We start from the raw sequence: 18161 nt of genomic DNA on the forward strand, positions 1-18161 counted from the left end.
CTCACGGCGAGTGCGGAGGGCCGGCGGGAGAGGGAAACCGAGGAGGGAGGAGCGCGGCAGAGCGGAGGAGGGTGTGCGGGAGAGAGCGTGTGCGCGCGCGCGTGTGCGCGCACCCGGCGCCTGCCCGCGTCCGCGCTCTCCCTCTCCCCGCCCCTCGCCCCCTCCCTGCAGCTCCCTCCCCTCCTCCCCCCGCCCGCGCTCCCGCCCAACCCCCGGAATCAGTGCAGCTGTTGCCGAGCAGGCTGCGGATTCCTCCAGTCCCTCCCTCGGCCGCCTCTCCGCCCGGAGCGAGCGCGCAGCCCCGCGCAGCAGCGCCCACCGGTCCCGTCCTGTGAGCCCCGGCCCCAGCCGCGGACAGCCCCGCGGAGTCGCCTCCCGGCCCACCCGCCCGGCCGCCGAGGAGCGGGAGGAGGACGGGACCCCGGCGCCCCCACCCCCCTATCCGCAGGAGGTAGGTAGGGGGCCTGAGGCAGGAAGATGCCAACTCACTGGGGCTGTCTCCCGGGCTGGCTCCTGGGCGGCGGGAGGAGGGGCGCGGGCCCAGGCCGGGAGGACGCGGCTGTCCCGCAGTTGCCCTGCGCCCAGGGAGCGGGGTGGGGGCGGGGAAGCTGTAGAGCCCGGGCGGGGGTGGCGCGGGAGCCGGGTCTCCAGTGGCTTCTGAGTACGCGGGCGGTGCGGGGCGGGGGGCGGCGGGCTCCGCAGTGAGGCGGTCGCAGAGCAGCCGTGCGCACCGCGGCCGCCCAGCCTCATCCCTGGACGCATTGGGGCCGATTCCTTCCCCGCCTCCGCCGCCTCCTCCCTCCAGCCGGGCGCAGCGGCCCCCGGCGCGGGGGTGGTTGCGAAGTGGGCAGACGGGAGGGTGTATTTTCGGGTGCCCTCTCTCTAGCCCCGGCTGGTGGCGAGCGGGGGCGGTGTTGACAGGGCCGGGCTCTGCGCGTAACGGTACGGGGGATGCGGCCAGGCGTTGTCCCGGCTGCGCCGCGCTGCAGCTGAAACGGAGGCGGCGGCCCGGCGCCCCCACCCCCGCCCATCCTCGCGCCCGCCCCCCGCCCTCCCTACCGTCCCCGCTCTCCCAGGGCTGGGCGGGAGCCTCCTCGGGTCGCGGAGCCGCCGCTGCGCCCGCCCTTCAGCTCCTGCCACCCTCTCTTCAACAGGTTTGTGCCAGCACGGGGACCCTCCGGGCTTGCCTTTGGGGAAGTGGGCTGGAAGCCCCTCTGGTCATCAACCCTCACACCACGCCCGCGGCCCTCTTTTGGGGGGGAGGCTTCCCTTTGTTTTTTGTGATAGGAAAGATGCCAAGTGCCTGCCGTCAGATGCGGAGGGGGGAGTGTTGTGGGCATCGGTACACAAACCGTGTCCGTTATTTTTCCAGTCAAAAGCCGGGCCAGATAGTAAGTGAGGAGAGGGCGAGTATGGGGGTGCTTCGGCGGAGGAGAAAAATGGATTCTGTGGGGTTTATCTGGACGGGGATGTGATTTTTTTGGCAAGATGGATGGCTCACGGTGCCCTCGCCGTGATGCAGCACAATGCAGCAGTATCGCAGCCTCCCCTGGTTCTCGCTGGCGGGGCTTGGCAAGGCCACTCGGCGCCTGCGGCCCCCGCCGGGCCCCACCCAGGCCCAGGGCTGCCCTTGGCCAAGACCCGGAGCTGCTTCTACCTTGTCATGCAGCTTCAGCTGGATGCGGCGTCGGGAGGACCAGGTCACCTAGTTGTGAGGTGTGGGGAGTCTTCTCTTCGGGTAACCCCCTCCTGCCTGGCCTGTTGGGCCGTGCTGGGATGAAGGGGTGTCCTGCAGTGTTAATGCGGGCAGAGGGAGTCGGCCTGCGGCTGCGGACCAGAATCTGATCTCCGACCGAGGGACCTGAGCCGTAGGGAGGGGCTGCCGGGATGACCGGGCCCAGTGGTGTGCGGAGGCAGTGGTGCAGTCTGTATTGGGAGTCGCAGCGTCTTTTCACCCGTAATCCGTAAACCACAGCCCAACTCTCCATCTATTTCATCATATGTGAAAGTTGATGTTTATTTGGTGCTTTACGGCTACGACATTACGGTACCTCTGTCTTTGATCAATACTAAGAATATGAATTTTTCCTGTAGGAAACCATTTTTTGAAATGAAACCATTGATATATTTTAGTTCATATGTCCCTGAGACATTTTAAAAAATATTAACATTCAGTAAATTGTTTTAAAAAGAACTTATATATGTTTTTGATGGCTGGTAAATGATTTCTTTAACCTGTATTTGCTTTGTTTTCATCGTTTGCGTTTTCTGTAATCGAATACAATTACATGTTTGGATTCTTTATTAAGGATTATTTGGTAAATGTGTCATGGCTGATGGTAAATTGGTATTCAGATTGGCTTTGATAGCCAAGTTAAGTCTCCAGTCATGAATAATGGGATTGTGGTGGTAACTGACTGCATTTGTTTGTTTATATGTATGTGTACTTTTTATATACATGTATTTTGCAGATGTGGCCGGGGAGGGGATTGTGAAGGGTAGACCACCAGGGCCTGTGTAGCTGGTGTCTGGTCAAAAGGAGATGTTCCAACATCCTCATCTGTTTAGTCTGGGGTAGTACCCGAGGAATTTCCCTTCTAAATGCCACTTCTACAATTCAATGTGGGATGGCAAATGGGATACATTTCAGATTTCACCCCAGGCTCTTCTAGAATGTATAGGTGAAAAAGGGGATTTCAGTATGTTAACTGGAAAGGAAGATCAGTGCTTCAAAGCAAGGTGTGTCTGCTTTTATTTTTTAAATGTCTAATGAACCCAAGTTAGTGGCATTTGATTTTATGTGGCTCTGCAGAATAGAATTGACTGCAGATTGTGTGGTTTATGTGCATTATTTTCATTAATAGAGGGCCATTAAAATGTAGAATTTTTTAGATTTGGGCTAAACCTTTGTTCTGGTTGTATAAAATCATGTTGCATTATGATGTTTGGGAGTATTCCTTCCATGGATTATCCAGACATTTTGGATTTACTGTGTTGTAAGAAAATACCCTGTGTTGATGTCACAGGAGGTTTAGCTGTTCTGACTTACCAGGTGCAGAATTCTGTTAGGTTAAGCTCTTTGTAACTCTGTTTTCTCTGGATGGACCAAAACCTTCATCAGAGAGAATGAATGAGAAGTACTGGGGCAGTGAAGAAACTGCTGTCACTTGGACGTCTGCTGTGCAGGCTTTCGGTAAAGAGCATCTCTCGGATGAGAGTAGTAACAACTGTCTGTGATGTTGCAGGAGCAGCGGCAAGACCTCACTCTACTAGTGACACATCCTTAGCAGAGACTTGGCATTGGCAGAGTTTCCTTGGAAGAGTATGTGAGTGGTTATTTTGTCTTGCTGTATGAAAGTATGACTTTACATGTAGAAGTACTATTTTGAGATGGGAGGATTTTACTACTTCTAAACAACATAGGCCTGATGAGTGGAAATTATTCGGTGTGGTTTTTGTTGAGATAATAAGCTTTTCATTTTAACAGCATATTCTTAGAATTTTAAAGCCCAACATATATATTTTTTACATGCAGTGATGGGATGCTCCTTTAATTATGTGGGGCCCCCCACCAACATCTGCATGATAATCAGGCCTTAATTAATGTTTTGTGAATATCTTTATGGTAGTCCTGGTTTCTTCCTTTGAGACTTTTGGGAATATAAACCGTTCTTCCATAAGGAAAGGGCTAATACCCCTGCTGGAAAAGCTATTTCTCTAGGTCTGTGCAGGTGAGTAAAACCTCTCCTGGAGTTCTCTTGTAATTTTTCAGTCTTTGCTGTTTCTCAAAGCACCTTTTCTTTGCAAAAGACCTAGTTTAGTACTCTTGATTTTTTTCTGGTAACAAGTGTCCTGTATCCAAGTTTTTATAGTGTAGGAATAACGTCATCAATCTCTACTTTGGGGGAAAATGAAACGGTCTCAATTAGATACTCTCATATTTCTATTATTAAACATCACCAGAGAAGGCACTTTCATGATGTCTCTTGCTACCATAGTGAGGTGAGGTTCGTGGACCAGCAATATCAGGACAGGATCGCTTATGAAGCGGGAGCTTGTTGTATATGTAAATTCTTAGAGGCTCAGTCCTTTCCAATCAAAGTTTGCATTTTCACATGACCCCTAAGTGGTCTGTATGGACATGAAATTGAGAAACTGCTCTACTCCTTCAGCTGAAAGACCCCCGTATCAAAAGGTTCTTACTAGTATCTTTTGCCTTTTGCAGAAGTATCAGCATATTTTTCCCCTTACATCACTAAGAAATTGATGCATGCATTGTAACTTATTTAATACAGAAATATTAAATAAATATTTAATTTAAAGTTCTATAATCTTTAGATGGAAGAGCTCTGTTTACTATGTTTATTTAGATTAATCATTTTTTTAGGTTCTTTTCGAAAACACCTCTAAAGTTGAAAAAACAATCTCCCCACCACCCCCAGAAGAAGGCATTAGTTTTGAGATAGCAGAACTGGAGTCCAGGAAGCTAAACCCCTGACCATAGGGTCCCCTCTACTACCTCTGCTCTCTTCTGGCATCTTGTTCTCTGTCATCAGCTATTTTTCCTGGTGTATTCAATATCCTGACCTTCTGGTCCATTTTTTTCCCCTTAAAGTTGTTTTTTATTAAGTGATTTGTATATACAAAATAATACTCATAAAAGATATGTTACAGAACCACAAACCAATGGACACTCAGGCAGCCACCACTTAGTTCAAGAAGAAGAACCTATTATATATTTGGAGTCTCCTATGTGCCCCTCTGTCATCCCATCTGAAGCAACCACGGTCCTGAATTTTGTGTTTATCATTCCCTTGCTCTTCTTTATGGGTTATCCTTTTAAAAATTCTTATTTATTTTATATGTTTCAGAACTTTATATAAATGAAATTACACTTTACGTATTTTTCTGTGACTTGTCCTTTCAGATTAACATATTCCTGAGACTCATTCATTTTGTTGCTGTAGTTCATTCATTTTCACTGCTGTGTAGAATTCCACCATGGCTTATTTATTCTTTCTACTGTAGATGGAGATTTGGATTGATTTTAGTTTTTTTTTTTTTTTTTTTTTTTTTGCTATTATGAAAGGGCTGCTATGAATGGGTCTTCTACATGTCTCTTATTATGTATGTGGGGATACATGCACATGCACACAAACATATTATTTGTTTTTCTCTCTCTCAGGAATGAAATTTGCTGGCTCATAGGGTATATGCATCATCAACCTTACTAGATAATGCCAAAGATATTGTATTGATTATATTCCTACTAGAAGTGTACAGATGTTATAGTGTTTCCACAACCTTGCCAGACTTCAAAATGTTGTCCAGTCTCATATTTGTGAAATGTTATCTCATTGTGCTTTTTATTTGCAATTTCCCTGGTTATTGAGATTAAGTATATATTTATAGTATTGACCTTTTGGGTTCCCTCTTTTGTTAAGTCCTTGTTTAGTCTTTTGTCTGTATGTCTTTTAGATATTTTTCTTATTGATTGATTTAATGTAGATTGCCTAATAATCCCTTGTGGATTATATGTGTTGCAAAAACTACCTCCCAGTTTGTGGGTTTTTTTTTTTTTAAACTCTTTGTGGTTTATTTTGATCAACAGTCACTCGTAATTTCAGTAGAGTCATAACCAAGTTTTTGTCCTTTAAGGTCTGTAAGGATGATTATGTTGTTGCAGAAAATTTTTCCTTAGTTTGGAAAGAGCTTGGGTTTTAGAGTCAAACAGATCTGGGCTCAAATCCTAATGCTATTGTATACCAGCGATGTGGTCACATCTAGGTCCTTGGGTTAGTTCATTACTCTTGGAATCACGATTTCCTCATCAGTAAAGTTGAAATAATAATACTTCCTCATACAGTTGTGAGATAGCAGTGTACAGTGCTAGGCACATAGTAGGCATTCAGCTGATAACAGTTCCATTCCTTTCTCTTTGGACTACCCAAGCTATACAAGCCACTGACCCCTCTTGGAGTGCTTTCTTAAAACTACCTTAACATTTTTATGTCAAAAGAGCTGTTATTCTTTTATTTTTTAAAATTCTGTGTTACCAATGGAATTTTTATATTGATTAACAGAGGCTGCGCAAGACCACTTAGTGGAAACCCTTTGTCAGTTCAGTTTCCTGTTCTTGAAAGTAGTGTAATTATAGTTCTTTTACCAAGAAACATTTATATGAATATTATTCCTTTGCTGCTACTCTAAGATTACTTTGCAATATGGTTTTTAATGCAGTAAATAACTATTGGGTACCTTCTGTAGCCAAGGCTTGTCATTGGGTTAGGATGATGGTGGTGTTGGCTGGCTTAAAGCTGAATAAGAATTATTTCCGGAATCCAAGGACTTTATACTCCTAATGTATAGAATATACTCTCTATAGGTACACGGAAGATAAAGATCTTTTACTGACCAGGTGTGTGACTTCAGCAAGCCATTAATCTTTCTGGTCTCAGATCTAAATTTATCAAATGAAAAACTTAGATGAAATCCTAGTGGGGGTTAAAACGTGGCACATGGGCACCACTCCCTGTGTCCCTGGGAGGCATAGAAAACCAATCAGGGCACTCTTTCTGCAGAGCTGAGATGGGGCCCCAGGAACACCCTCGATACAGTGTTCGAGTCAGGAACTGCCAACTGATCGGATCTGGCACTTAGGTTTCAAGATCCTGTACACCTAAAATTCTGTGATGGTATTTGAGTAACACAACAGTTCGGCAGTTGTTCAAAACACAGTGGAACAGGAAGAAACTAGAAGCAAGGAGACAGGAAAGAGGTGATGGTGAAGGTCCAGAGATTAAGGGAGCAAGTGATGGTGGAGGCTGAGAGAATTAGGAGGAGGGGATAGATGGGAGAAAGGTTGTGAAGACCCAATCCTTTGCTGACAATTTGCAGGGTGACTGGATGGGAGTGGTCCTGAGTGGATGAGGAGCTAAAATAAAGGGTTCAGGTTCAAATAATGACAAAGAGCATGGTTGTCACCATGATGACGGAAGTAGACAGGTTAAGGCGCAGAGTGGATATCTGGTTGGGAAGAGAATCAGTTTTGTGTTTAAACATGTTGAATTTGAGGTTCTGGCAGAACCCTTCGTGGAGATAATGCTCAAGAAGTTGAAGGAGACAGGTCAGGGCTAGGGTGGCTGAGGAGAGGCTGTTGGATGCAGGAGTCCCGAGCCTTAGGCTCTGGAATTACTCCACCTTGTCACTCCATGCACTGGCTAATTGACCTTGGGCAAGCTGCCTTGACCTCTCTGTGAACCTCAGTATCTTCATCTGCAAAATGGTGGTATGACAGTTTCTGTCACAAAGGATTATGAAAGCTAAGTGGGATAATCCAGTGCCATCACAATACGTTTTAATTATCATAAAACATGGAATTTTTGCTTAGTTTGTCTCACCTTTATGCTTCCTTTCAAATAATTTGATTTATTCAGAAAAGATACATTCCAGTAAATAATACCATCATGCAGATAAATAATGCTAAGTCTATATTAAACTTGTCCCTATGTCTAATTAGTAGGAAAAGCAAACATGATTAATACTTATTTTTAATAAATAAGAAAACGCTAAAACCCTAGTGCTTAGGGAAAGGACAGGAACATAGTTTGTAAAAGAAGATAGTATAGAAGCCAGTAACTGTATTCAGTTGTTCAAACCCACCAGTAATATGAAATAAGAACTAAAACATTTAGATTAATTTTCCACCTAAATTGGTAGGTAATGCTCTCTGGGATACTGTGAGATTGGGCCTCTGCATCACCTGTTGGGAGAATATTTGGATTAATACAAACTGAGTGGAAAACAGGGGGTCCTATATATATAACAGAAAGCTTAAATGTTTATGCCTTTTGGGCTGAAATTCCCCTTGTAGTTCTGTAATCTAAAGAAAGAATTAAAAATAAGGACAGACTTTTTTTTTTTTTTTTTTTTTTTGCGGTACGCAGGCCTCTCACTGCTGTGGCCTCTCCCATTGCGGAGCACAGGCTCCGGACGCGCAGGCTCAGCGGCCATGGCTCACGGGCCAGCCGCTCCGCGGCATGTGGGATCTTCCCAGACCGGGGCACGAACCCGTGTCCCCTGCATCGGCAGGCGGACTCTCAACCACTGCACCACCAGGGAAGCCCAAGGACAGACTTTTAAGCAGGGATTTTCTTAGCAATATTAATAGTGGAAAAGCAAATGTGGCATCGTTAAATAAATTATGGCACAGGCATAGTATGGAATTCAATGTACTGCTTAAAATAATGGTTTGTTAGAGTATTACTGAAAAAGGAAAATGCTAACAATATAATATTCAGTGGAAATATCTGTATGCAAAGCTGTACAATATGGTATAACTCCGGTTTTGTTATATTAAAGACTGGAAGGAAATACATTAAAATATTAATGGTTTGCTTTGGATGGTGGGTTGATGGGTGATTTCCTTTCTTATATGAAAGGAAATTCCTATGACTTAATGTTTCTCATTTGGAGTTTTGAAATATTTTACAAATAGAGAAGAGTACAGTAAATAATATAATAGACTACCATGAGGATCATTTTTTAAGTAATAAAAAAAGCAATCAACCATTTAGTTTTTAAAAAAGAAATGAAAAAAGTAAGCCTGGCCAATTGTAGATTATTGTTAGGGATGGTTTAAGATTCTGAAGGGTTGTCATATCTGTCCTCTGCACTTATCTAGAGCAGTGGGAAACCATCAGCATCTGTAAGTCACCTTCTGAAAGGTGTGGGTCTGAGAGGGGTAGAGCATTCAGATGTAATGGAATGATAGCTTGACACCACTAATCTGGGTCAGCTTAAAGAGTGGGGAAGAACAGGTTTCTTTATTGTTTCCAAACTGCACACTTGTGTGATGAGAGCAGTGGAATTCTTTGACATATTTGTACTCACTTGTAGAAGCCCAAACACTGCTGCTGGAACTAATTTTGTAACCATTAGACCATCAGGTTTCATTGGTGTTGGTCAGAAATGTAGATAAAATTACAAGTGAAATACTGTATGCTAACACATATATATGGAATCTAAAAAAAAAAGAAAAAGGTTCTGAAGAACCTAGGGGTAGGACAGGAATAAAGACAGAGACGTAGAGAATGGACTTGAGGACACGGAGAGCGGGAAGGGTAAGCTGGGACGAAGTGAGAGAGTGGCATGGACTTATATATACTACCAAATGTAAAATAGATAGCTAGTGGGAAGCAGCCGAATAGCACAGGGATATCAGCTCCGTGCTTTGTGACCACCTAGAGGGGTGGGATAGGGAGGGTGGGAGGGAGGAAGACGCAAGAGGGAAGAGATATGGGGATATATGTATATATATAGCTGATTCACTTTGTTATACAGCAGAAACTAACACACCATTGTAAAGCAATTATACTCCAATGAAGATGTTAAAAAAAAATTCTGAGTGAAAATTTTAAAATAAAAATGACTCCAGATTTAGATTACTTCCAATTAATAGTTTCTCAGCATTTGGGAATATTCAGGCTAAGAGTGTGAGGAATGAATTTTAATGATATCCTTCCTTTTTTCTTATGAAAAATTCTTATATGTTATATGTGACATTTATGTATGTATATAATGATATCTATTTTATCTGTCTATAACATAAATGAGAAAGAGAGATGTGTGTGATTGAGAAAGCTCCACCATGAAGGGAGATAAAGGGCTATTTTAAGACTTTTTAAGTGGGGAATTTTATAGAGATAGTATTTTGAAGGAAGATGAATCCCAGGAATGAGTCACTTTGTCCTTAGCCGGTGAGAGAAATGTTTGAGAGGAAATAGTACTTTCTGTTTTATGGTCCTCGTCCTCAGCTGTATTGGTACTTTGTAAAATGTAGCTTATAAAAATGAACTAATTTACTTTCAGGAATTTTGTATTTTTTCTGCCATGAACTTTAAATGGTTGATTGAGGAGGGGTTCAGGTGAAGTGTGCTTTGAGATATGAAAGTAAGATGTTATAACTTCAAGATTGCTTTAAAATTGGCCCTTGTATATAGGCATCATAATTCCATTCTTAGTGAACTCTAAAGAACCATTTGACATCTCCTTGCTGGTTCTGATCTTTAACATATAAACTTGAAGCCGTTACTTAGGCAGTAAAATCTGTATCAGAATATAACTATGAATTGTTTACTCAACAGATGAAATAGGATGAAATTTAGAATGACATATAAATAGAATTTATTCTTTTGAAATATATATGTTCAGTGTTTAATTTGTATAATTAAATATGTCTCTGCTTATTAAGTTCATTAGCCTAACAGTGGTTATCTCTGGGTGATGGGATTGTGGAGGAGTTCTAATTTCATCTCTCCATATATTCCAAATTTTTTGAAAATACTTACCAATAAACTTTTGATCTTTATTAAAAATATCCTAACACTCACCATAACAGACGTCATTTTAGCTGGATAAAAACTAATGAGTGGGGCCTCCCTGGTGGCGCAGTGGTTGAGAGTCCACCTGCTGATTCAGGGGATACGGGTTCGTGCCCCGGTCCGGGAGGATCCCATATGCCGCGGAGCGGCTGGGCCCGTGAGCCATGGCCACTGAGCCTGCGCGTCCGTAGCCTGTGCTCCGCAACGGGAGAGGCCACAACAGTGAGAGGCCCGCGTACCGCAAAAAAAAAAAAAACACCAAAAAAACTAATGAGTGAAATGATTAATCAGCTCAACATACCCTCTGCTGTTCAGTTTTTTTCTACCAGGGCTTTCAGAAAGGCAGCATTAATAGTACTGAAGGTGTAAAGAATGCCGAAGTTTTGAAAAGATTTTTCCATTCCTCATTTAAATGTGAAGTTTGTTAGAGCCTTGCCATTTCCGTGGAGTGTGGGAAAAGATGTAGAAACTGGGCCACAAGGGAGCCTGACAGAAGCATCATCCGGGCGGAGACCAGCCTTGAATGGCTACTGCCTTTGGTTCTGGATGAAATTTCTTGTTGTTTCCCTACCCTCTTGGATGGCTGTTCCAGGGATAATTTTTGTCCTGGTGTGTTTGCTTCAAGGCCAAATCTAAATGTTCAAGGGCTACACATTTTTCTGGAATGTTCTTCACCAGCTGCACAGAGTCTTTGGGGTGGGATAATGCATATTTTTATCACGGTCTAGGGCTTCCTCCCCACTTTTATCTTATTTAAAGGGGAAGAAAAACCTAGATTCTTCCCTAAGACAATACTTATTATTTTTCTCTGTGATGTTTAAACATTTTCCATTGTATTTTTTAACCTGTAGCATAGGAATGCTTTTGTAGGGAGAACAATCATCTTAAAAGTTAAAATGTTTATTTTCTTCACCTTTTAGAATCCCTGAATTTTTGACAGTGTCTGCTACTATATACAGTATGTTAGTTTTTTTCTGAATAGTTTATGTAGAATATATACTTTCAAAAAGGTATAAATTAGCATAAAATCATAATAACGTAACAATTTCAAAATAATATTTATAACCAAAATAATAAATATTGTAGAGTATATGGAAAATAAAAATGAACACAAAAAAGAAAATTAAAGTCACTGACCCCATTCAGTGACCCCAGAGACATGCAGTTATCATTTTGGTGTTTGTCTTTTAAACCTTTTTTCCCTCTGTACGTATTTGTTCGTCTCATGAATAAGGGTCAGTCCTCAAATCTCAAGCTAAAGATGTAAAGTTTTCACAGTCTGAATAATCCCTCGATGTTTATCTCCCTTCCAGTTGGTACAAGTAGCATGACAGAACATAGTATCTCATTACTACTGGCCATATTTAAAACTGTGGCTTATGGATACTGTCGGTTTCCCTGAGTTGTTTCAGTGGTGGGGTGTTAAGGAAAACGGCAAAGATTGAGAGGACCCCAAATTTGCTTATTAATACTTCTCTTCTTTAAAAAAATTGTTTTATAGTGGAGAAGTACCAGAAATTAAGCTATCATTAGATAACGTGTGCTTTCTGTTTGTTTTGAGAGGAATTCCCATCAGAGTTGCATTAATTCCCTTGAGAGACATCTCCGTATGCTTTGGACAACATCTGATTTTACTTTTGCCTTCAGATTTCAGAGTCTTTGGAACCAGCTACCCTATAAAGTGTTGCAAATGGAATGGATGTGGTTATTATAATCTTGGTTTTAAATGTAATAAATTTTACTGGGCTGGGTTTGGTTGTAATTGTTGAAAGCATACAGTATAGCTCAGCTTTCCTAGGGTATTTGTATCAGCTGAACTCTTTAAAATTCTATCTTCGGATCCGGGATCTATTTCAAGGAGAAAAAGCAATATACGTATTTGATTATGCAAACCAGTTTCTTAAGCCGTGGGACCTCAGATGGTTGGATGTGATGCAGGTGACTTGCTGGCACTTCTTTGTTGCCTTAGTTCTAGTATAGTTGGCCTATTCCTGAAGAAGGTGCTAAAATGGTTTCTTCATGTGTTGAGGGAAAGAGGGAGTGGCAAGAGGGGAGAACTACCCTTTCATTGGAAGAGAAAGAAAGCCCTTGCCATCAATTTCTGTGAGGTACTTTGTGGTTGTTACTGGTCTCACTTGGGTTGGTTGGCCACAAGGAAAAACGGCAAATGACCTTCTTCCCAGGTTTAAACACTAAGGCCAGTGGTGGCTCCTTGCACAGTTTAGAGGGGAAATCTGAGCTGGGCCTGGTGATGGATGGAGCTGGGCTGGGTGATGGATGGAGCAGGGTCGGGTGATGGAGCTCAGGTATACTATGTGGACTTCCTCTCTCCAGATGAGGGATTGTTCAGAAACTCCCAACCTGGTGGGAGTCATTCTCTTTGAGGGTGGCCAAAACCCATCAAGGGAAATGTTTGATGGTTAATGTGCCTGGGCTGACTGAAGCCTGGAGTAGGGAGGGATCTCAGCTTGACCTACAGGCAGCTGCAAGCGTTGAGTCTTGGCACCTGGAGAGGCAGTGCCCAGAGTCTGGTTCCAGTGTCCCAGGTTAGGAAGAGCAGGAGACTTGAACGTAGCCTTATCTGGACCTTTGACTGGATGAGCACACCTGTCTCTATTTTAGGAGGCAAGTGGTTAGAGGTATCAGTCGGGTAACTTCTCTGAAAGGGGCCTGGTCCTTCTCACAGCGAGGTTGACGACTCTATGCTGCCAGCTGTCTTTAAATACCCGACTTATCTCCTGGGGCGGAGTCGAAGAAGCACCCTGATCCTGGAGCAGAGACATTTATGTGCCATTTGAGCAGAAGAGAAACCAGTGCACACTTTGTGTTTTATTCTTTAAGGTAGGTTTTTTTGTTTTTTGGGGTTTTTTTTTTTGGTCTGTTTGTTTTTAAATCAACACCCACTGCCAGAAGAATTCCTGAATTTCCCTGATAATCAGGATGATTTCTCATTTCGAAAGGCTTGTTTTGCTTTTTAAGTATGTGTTCCTGACATTAAGAACATCAGCTTTCATCCTAATTCTAAAAATCTTTGATTCAGAAAGGGTGAAAGTTTAATTAGCAGGCTAATTTATTGTCTTGTTCCTGAGGAAGACTGTTCTTGTCTGTCAGTTGAATTTTATATATATTGATATATATAAATATATATATATATATTTCCAGTTCTGAAGAATGATTTTGTTAGTGTATGTTTGCATGAATATTTTATTCTTAATTATATTTTCCTTTGGACTATACCCTTGTTAAAGGAAACTTGTTCACATGAAATAAATATATCTTTAGTGGGTCATGCTTGAGAACTGCTTCTCAGTCTTCTCAACTTTTGAAGTCAGTAGTTTTTTAATGTAAAGAGTGTATCGATAGCTGGCCCATTACTGGAATGTTGTGCAGCTGTGCAGACCATGAAGCGCAAATGTGCTAATTAAATATATTTTTTTAGCAAGAATGGAATGTAACAGCATGTGGTTAACCATTCCAGTTTGTTTTTGAAGAGGACTTTTTTTTTGGGCCAAATATTAACAATTAGAGAGTACATTGACTTAGAGGACGTAATGCTATGTTAAATCGTTCTTTTCACGGAGGTAATGGGACTCATTAAATCCTGAGATTATCCTTTGAAATACACCCTGATTAATAGTCTGCCTCAAAGTGTAGGCAGTGGCTGCATGACTAGGGTCTAGCATCTGTAGTCGGGATTTGATCTTGTTTTTTTCCCTCTGTATCAGTTCTCCTTCCTTAGTTGGTGAGTATTCAGCCTTTCTCTGGGCACTGACACACAGCATTTCCTTCCAGTTTGAACAGTATTCTGATACTTGTTTTGGGGACCCATGTGAATTGGATCATTTGGATTAAGCTGCATCCACACAGATGGTGCTCTGATTTTTTTTTTAAGTCAGACATTGTTCAAAGTGAACGGATGGGAATAAATGGCAGGTTGGTTGTGTAATGTGGCAACATGTTACTTAGTGTGTCTTTAGAGATAAGTGGGGTGAGATTCCAGCAAGGCTGTGCATAAAAAATTAGAATGTGTTGGAGAACTGCCAAGAGATTGGGAGCAAGCTGTGTGACAAGCACCGATGCAGCTTTGTCCTGTCTTAAAATAGCTACAGTTTAACAAAATATCTTGAAACTTGTCATTTCACTTGAGCAAAGAATTGGAATAGAGGTGGTAGCTTTCCTCTTTAGCAAGGTTTATTTTTATTTATTTATCTTTTTGTTCTAGTAATCTTAAATCTTGTGACTATATGGAGGAAAACACTTCTGTGTAACATCAAACCTTGCATGGTTTTACCTGGACTAATGAGTAACGCGTTCTCCCAGACTTCACGTGGAGGTTCCCCTGCCCCACCTACCCCACTCACTGCAAAATATGCAGTCTTCGTGGTTTGAATGAAAATTAGGGCCCTGAAGGTTTAAAAAAAAAGTCCTATATTTTATATATCTGACTGTCATTTGTATATGAATTATTGATGGTTGGATGCCAAAACATTGTAGAAGCAGAATAAAAGGCATTTGGTTACTGTCATGCAAAATCTTATTTTTTTCTTTGCTTACTCACTTTTTTTTTTTTTTTTTTTTTTTGTGGTACGCGGGCCTCTCACTGCTGTGGCCCCCCCTCCCACTGCTGCGGAGCACAGGCTCCGGACATGCAGGCCCAGCGGCCATGGCTCACGGGCCCAGCTGCTCCGCGGCATGCGGGATGCGGGATGCGGGGTCCTCCCGGACCCGGGGCACGAACCTGCGTCCCCTGCATCGACAGGCAGCCTCCCAACCACCGCGCCACCAAGGAAGCCCCTTGCTTACTCACTTTTTGACTTCTTGTCATTGGCCATTTGTCTGCAGTACTTGATTCTTGTGTGTAATTGGTTTACTTCCTGACTGTGGTCTTTCAAAATTGTTTTTAATTGCAAGGCTTCTGGTAGAAACAAGGGTGGGGCGGGGCTGTGCAGTCTTTAGGAGGAGTCCCGTGCGGGGCGCTGGGAGCCTGATGGAGACATGAACAGCCCCGGTGGGGTTGGTGGGTTGGGTAGCTGGGTGGAGGCAGGGTCTGCCTGTGGGGGTAATCCAAAGAGTTTGGGTTCTGAGAAGATGAAATCTTTAAAAATGCAGTATGTGGATTACTGAGTGGAACTAAAATAAGAACAGAGGATTTAGATGTTAACTATAACAGGAAAACAGCGAGTGAACTTTTAAAGCGCTTATATACAAACCAAGTTCCTAGTAAGAATTTTCTGAAAGTTGGTATTAACAGATACCTTAATTACCCTCTAATTTAAAGTCTATTAGAAGTTTGGACTTGGACTAATTGCAATAATTTTATAGCTTTTTAGAGTGCCCTGCAAATGGCTTTGTTTCTTTTGTTTTGCTGTCTGCAGATCTATAATATTTTGAATTTTGCTTTGCCACTTTTCGTATCTTACATATATTTCAGAGGGCTTCTCCTTGTATGGAAACATTATTTCTGGCTCTATGTAAGTGCCTCATACAGAGATTTATAGTTTATAATTATTAGGTCTTCGGTCAGTAAAGTTAAGGTTACTTTTCTAGGTGTGTTTTCAGAATCTGTAAAAAACATTTTGTTTTTTTTACAACATGAAAAATATTTTGTAGAAAATGTGGAGATACTTAGCTTCTCAGAAGTATTGATGTTTTTCATTCTTTTTTTTTTTTTTTTTTTTTTTGCGGTACGCGGGCCTCTCACTGTTGTGGCCTCTCCCGTTGCGGGGCACAGGCTCCGGATGCGCAGGCTCAGCGGCCATGGCTCACGGGCCCAGCCGCTCCGCGGCATGTGGGGTCTTCCCGGACAGGGGCACGAACCCGTGTCCCCTGCATTGGCAGGCGGTCTCTCAACCACTGCGCCACCAGGGAAGCCCGATCTTTTTCATTCTTAAATGGCACATGACTTCTCTATGTGGTATGGTTGATGTATTGGAAAATTTCTTTATGATTTCTAAACTTTTTAAATTACGCTTTTGCCTTTCCCTTCTTTTACACATTCCCTGTTTTTTAAAACATACTCTTGGATAGCCATGTTGGTAAGTTGAATTCAGAAGGTGTGAACTGTGAGCCAGAGCCACCAACCAGTTCCCTATTTACTTAACACACCATTATCTGATCTGCTTGTGAAACTTGATTTTGGTTTATTTTCATCTCAGACCATTCTTTTAATCTTGCAAGAGAGTTCAGTCATTCAGTGTAAGCAGTGAAAAGCAGGCAAAAAGTAAAATATTTGAATATCCCTTTTCTGGATTATTGTCTAAATTAGAAGATCATTCATTTTAATTTTATACATGCATACAGCATAGTATCTCTCTTTGTATGCCTTGTATTGCCACAAGCTTATAAGACTAGAAACAAATAAGGTTAGCATTTAAAATATTCCAGACATAAAAATTTACGGAATTTGCTTATATATGTTGGGGGACACACAGAACAGACCCAGGGTTTTAATTGGCTCTTTGTGCCGTGTGAAGGCAGATGGAAACGTTACAGAAATCTGCTGCAGATGGCAGTGGGGTGGACAGGTGAGGACCACATGGAAGTTCATACCAGGGGTAGGTGGAGCAGTGAGTTGGTTTATGAAATGCTAGCTGTCTTAGATGTTTCGACAGCTGTTGTCAGCTAGCTGAAAATAAATTGAACTTGTTAAAATGGTAAGAGTTTGGCTGTCTGAATAGGTTTAGATAAAATATTGCCTCAGATGCCTATAAAGATGTCTATTGTTAACATTATTATTATAATAGAAAAAAATTGGTAATAACCCAAATGTCCATCGTTGGTAGGTTAGAGGAAGGAATATTATGGAGGCAGTACAATATAGTGGTTAAGAGTGCTCACCCAGGGGCTGCCTGGGTCTGGATCCCGACTCTCCCATGGATTCACTTTGTGACCTTGGGCAAGTCATTAACCCTACTCTGTCTCAGTTTCCTCATCTATAAGATGGGCACAATTGTAAAACAGGCCTTAGAGAGTTATTGTCAGGATTAAATATGTTAATGTAAGTAAAGTGATTAGTCTAATACCTGGCAAATATATAACTATTAGTTATTATTATACTGATAAAAATATTATTATTATTAAAAACCTAATAACATAGAAAAGTTTTTAATATAAGGGGAAAAAAGCAGAACACAGGATTATATAAATGGTATGATCTCAACTATGTACAAGAACAAAGAAAAAGAGATAAGAAAATACTCCAAATATTAATTTTGGGAGAGAGTGGTGGGATTACTTGTGATTTTTATTTTTGTCTCCATGCTTTTCTGTATTTTTCAGTGTTCTACAATCAGTACGTCTTACTTTTATAATTTGAAAAAATAAACTTTTTTTGGAAAAGTGAATGTTATCCCTTGCAAGCAATTAGTATGTTAATTATAAGAACATCCTGTTTATTCTTTAAAAGCTCCAGGTCTTCCATTTGGCCAAAGTTTGCCCCCTTTTGATTCTACAATACTTTCACATTCTTACAAAGTGCATTAGAGTAATGACATTCCAAACTATTTTTTAAAAAATTTCATAGTTCAGGTGTTTCTACTAATTCAGACTAATGGTGTAATAAAAAGAATGTAGACAGGTATAGTTATATGAAAGCTGTTTATTAGTGTATGATCTTAGATGAATTATGTAATAGAATTTTGGTTTTCTCATGTGAAAGGGAGATGATGCCAACAGTTATCATCTACCAACTATCACAGTGTCAAGATTAAAAGCAATCTGTACACTTTGTTTCTCAGGGTCTGGCACATTATAGGCACTCGGTAAGTGTTGTTGCTACCC

The 18161-nt window shown here is 41.9% G+C and overlaps 1 protein-coding gene across 6 annotated transcripts in view; it reads left to right on the forward strand.

Annotated features, from left to right (window-relative positions):
• The first annotated feature begins 216 nt into the window (after positions 1 to 216).
• The window catches only part of SPTBN1 (spectrin beta, non-erythrocytic 1), a 197536-nt gene continuing 179591 nt past the window's right edge, over positions 217 to 18161 (forward strand). For 2 of the 6 annotated variants that reach the window (XM_060117307.1, XM_060117312.1), the window contains exons 1-2: positions 217 to 451; positions 3246 to 3326. The gene's annotated coding sequence lies outside the window, so the exon portion shown is untranslated. Of the gene's footprint in view, positions 452 to 1000; positions 1155 to 3245; positions 3327 to 18161 lie in introns of those variants that run through there. The other 4 variants (XM_060117310.1, XM_060117309.1, XM_060117308.1 and 1 more) reach the window with 4 other exon arrangements.

This window comes from Mesoplodon densirostris, chromosome 14 (genome assembly GCF_025265405.1).
Source record: "Mesoplodon densirostris isolate mMesDen1 chromosome 14, mMesDen1 primary haplotype, whole genome shotgun sequence".
Lineage (NCBI taxonomy): Eukaryota > Metazoa > Chordata > Mammalia > Artiodactyla > Ziphiidae > Mesoplodon > Mesoplodon densirostris.